At 31.4% G+C, this 3,904-nt stretch overlaps 1 long non-coding RNA gene across 2 annotated transcripts; it reads left to right on the plus strand.

Annotated features, from left to right (window-relative positions):
• Positions 1 to 1,055: 1,055 nt before the first annotated feature.
• Positions 1,056 to 3,551, plus strand: LOC120491024 (uncharacterized). Of its 2 annotated transcripts, XR_016168422.1 has the most exons (4): positions 1,056 to 2,086; positions 2,252 to 2,320; positions 2,601 to 2,706; positions 2,963 to 3,551. It is a non-coding gene; the product is annotated as an uncharacterized LOC120491024 (long non-coding RNA). The 2 variants fall into 2 exon arrangements; XR_016168423.1 differs by lacking the exon at positions 2,601 to 2,706 and having other exon boundaries at positions 1,062 to 2,086.
• The last annotated feature ends 353 nt before the right edge of the window (positions 3,552 to 3,904 follow it).

A 3,904-nucleotide genomic window follows, 5' to 3' on the forward strand; every position in this document is an offset into this window, starting at 1 on the left:
CGTGTTAACAAAACTAGAACATTTTCACTGTAACATGTTGAGGATGTTTTGGGAATGTTGTTGAGATAACAGATATTACAATGTTCTCAATAAAACATTGCTACAATGTCCCATATAAAAACATAGGAATAACATTATCAAATCAACTTTCACAAAATGTTATGAGGATATCATTGAGGCCTGAGTTGATGGAATGTTTTTTTATAAAATGTTCTTGTAATGTGACGTGTTTAACAAAACTAGAACGTTTTAAATTTAATATTTTGAGGTTGTTGATGAGGTAAAGGTTTGTAGAATGATCTTTTATAAAACATTGAAACAATGTCCCATAAAAACATAGGAATAACATTATCAAATCAACGTTCGTAAAATGTTTTGAGGATATTATTTAGTCCTGAGATGATGGAATGTTTTTTATAAAATGTTCTTGTAATGTGACGTGTTAACAAAACTAGAACATTTTCACTGTAACATGTTGAGGATGTTTTGGGAATGTTGTTGAGATAACAGATATTACAATGTTCTCAATAAAACATTGGTACAATGTCCCATAAAAACATAGGAATAACATTATCAAATCAACGTTCGCAAATGTTATGAGGATATCATTGAGGCCTGAGTTGATGGAATGTTTTTTATAAAACGTTCTTGTAATGTGACGTGTTTAACAAAACTAGAACGTTTTAAATTTAACATTTTGAGGATGTTGATGAGGAAAAGGTTTGTAGAATGATCTTTTATAAAACATTGAAACAATGTCCCATAATAACAGAGGAGGAACATAATCAAATTAACGTTCGTAAAATGTTTTGAGGATATTATTTAGTCCTGAGATGATGGAATGTTTTTTATAAAATGTTCTTGTAATGTGACGTGTTAACAAAACTAGAACATTTTCACTGTAACATGTTGAGGATGTTTTGGGAATGTTGTTGAGATGACAGATATTACAATGTTCTCAATAAAACATTGGTACAATGTCCCATAAAAACAAAGGAGGAACATTATCAAATCAACGTTCGCAAAATGAGGATATCATTGAGGCCTGAGTTGATGGAATATTTTTTAATAAAATGTTTGTAATGTGACGTGTTTAAACATTAACACTGTAACATGTTAAGGATGTTTTGGGAATGTTGTTGAGATAACAGATATTACAACGTTCTCAATAAAACACTGAAACAATGTTCCATAATAACAGAGGAGGAACATTATCAAATCAACGTTCGAAAAATGTTTTGAGGATATCATTGAGGCCTGAGATGACTGAATGTTTTTATAAAACATTCTTGTAATGTGACGTGTTAACAAAACTAGAATGTTTTAAATGTAACATTTTGAGGATGTTGATGAGGTAAAAGTTTATAGAATGATCTTTCATAAAATATTGAATGTAGGCCTACAACAGAGGAAGAACATAATCAAATTAACGTTCGCAAAATGTTTTGAGGATATTAGGCTATTTAGTCCTGAGATGATAAAATGTTTTTAATAAAACATTCCTTTAAATTGACTTTTTAACAAACATTTTGCATGATACATTTTGAGGATTTTTTGTCGAAATGTTGTTATCTTTTATAAATCATTGGCACAATAACAAAGGAGGAACATTATCAAAGCAACATTCATCAAATGTTTTGTGGACATTAACCTGAGATGACAAAATCTCATAATATATGTTAACAAAAGCTCATAAAATTGTAAGGATATTTTAAGGAAGCTGTTTAGGTAACAGATTTTAGAATTATTTTAACCTATAGAATAATGGCATAAAAGAGGAACATTGTCAAAACAGCATACGTAAAGTGTTTTGAGGATATATTAGGCTACTCTGAACTGAACTGTTGCGACAAATGCGTTTACAAGAGATGAGAAGCTGATTGGAGGTCGCTGTAGATCGACGTTTAAAACCACCAATCACAGCGCGATGTTCCCATGACGTAAGAACATTTGAACTCGTCGACAAACAGCGCAAATAAAGCAACGTTTCTGTTGAAGAAATCGGCGCAGAATGTCCGTTGTCTAAATTGGCGACACATTGGCCCAAAACAACAGAACTCCTGGTCAACGGAACTCTTTCACAACTGTAAGTTTTTGTGTGTATTTTTTCAGTTTACATAGCTTTCTCTTATCCTTGATGTCTTTCAGTATTAGACCTAACTTTCTACTTTCTTAGAATTGTATGACAGTCGCAATAAATCGACTGAGTGTATGCTACTTTTGAATAACAGCTAGATTTGTTTTAATGCAGACTCCAAACGGACTGTTTCAAGATGATTAACTTACCGATGACACAATAAAGTCTCCATTTACAACCAAGGTAGCCTACTATAATGCCGGTATTGTGTTCTATGCATACGAATACTGTAGCCTATTTTTACTTAAAAGTGATCTTAATGTCTTTTGAAAGTAAAAGTTAATAATATTTCAGTAATTCATATAACGTTAGAGGTTAACGTTAATGAATTGGAAAGAGCGTTTCTCAAGGCTTCAGGTGTACGAATTGGTCGTGAGATAGTGTTGGTATATAACATTCTTCTTTCAGATGAATACTATCTGAGTTATATTTAAAAAAATGCTCTGACTCTTCTGACTTTTAGAATGGCAGTGAATGGCCGTCCATCAAGGCGCATCCATCCATGATAAAAGTAATCCACCACATGACTCTGGCGGGGTTATAAAGCCCTTTTAAAGCGAAGCATTTGTGTAAGAAAAATATCCATTTTTAAAACTTTATTGGATTAAGATATTGGATACATGGATTAAGTATGTTTTAAATTACAGAAACAAAAAAGATACTCATAATTTATCATATTTATACTTTCAATAAATTAGTCTTTACATAATTTCTGACTGCTAATTAGGCTGGCTAATTTTGAAAGTTTTCAATGTCAATATTGCTTGTGATCTTAATGTATGTGTATTCTTTATGTTTACACTTTTGCATGATCTTCTTTTTTAGGCTATGAGGAAAAACTCTACCGTGGCGTGCACACAGAGAACAGAGCTCAATGCTGCTAACTGGGGGAGCAGCTGGACAACTAGAAGAGAGAATAGTAGAACACTATTATTAATACAGATTCCTGGATTATTTTTCTGCAAGAACCAAAACAAGCAAAAACTGATGATGACTCGAGTGCTCTGAGCAAACACTGGAGTCAAGACGCATGAGTGACTTTACTGAGTTCTTCATGTAGCTAATGTTGGGCATTTACTGTACGCAGAAGTTCTAATAATTTATGTGGATGCCATTTATAAACCTGTTAGATTTTGATGTTTTAGTTTTGAGATTAATAAAATGTTATGCTTTAACAATGTTATAGCTAATCATTTTTGAGGGGTTTTAAGAGAACATTTTGGGAACAAAAATAAACTTCCGCTAAAAACTTTATAAGAAAGTTAGGGGATAATGTTTTAAAAATGTTATGATTAAACCTTTATAGAAGGTCATCACAAAACATTTTCAGAGTGTTCTTAGAGAATGTTATGCCATCTTTTAAGAGAACATTCTGGGAACAAAAAGAAAACTACCCGCTGAAAATGATATAAGAACGTCAGGGAATAATTTTCTAACAATGTTAGCATTTAACATATTTAGAATGTTATATGTACATAACATATGTAGAAGAGAATGTTATTAGAACTTTTAAGAGAACATTCTGGGAACAAAAAGAAAACTACCTGCTGAAAATGTTATAAGAACATTAGGGAATAATGTTCTAACAATGTTAGCAATAAACATATTTAAAATGTTTTTAGACAATGTTATTAGAACTTTTAAGAGAACATTTTAGGAACCAAAAGAAAACTACCCGCTGAAAATGTTATAAAAACATTAGGGAATAATGTTCTAACAATGTTAGCAATAAACATATTTAAAATGTTTTTAGACAATGTTATTAGA

Source organism: Pimephales promelas, chromosome 5 (genome assembly GCF_988280905.1).
Source record: "Pimephales promelas chromosome 5, fPimPro1.hap1.1, whole genome shotgun sequence".
NCBI classification, from domain to species: domain Eukaryota; kingdom Metazoa; phylum Chordata; class Actinopteri; order Cypriniformes; family Leuciscidae; genus Pimephales; species Pimephales promelas.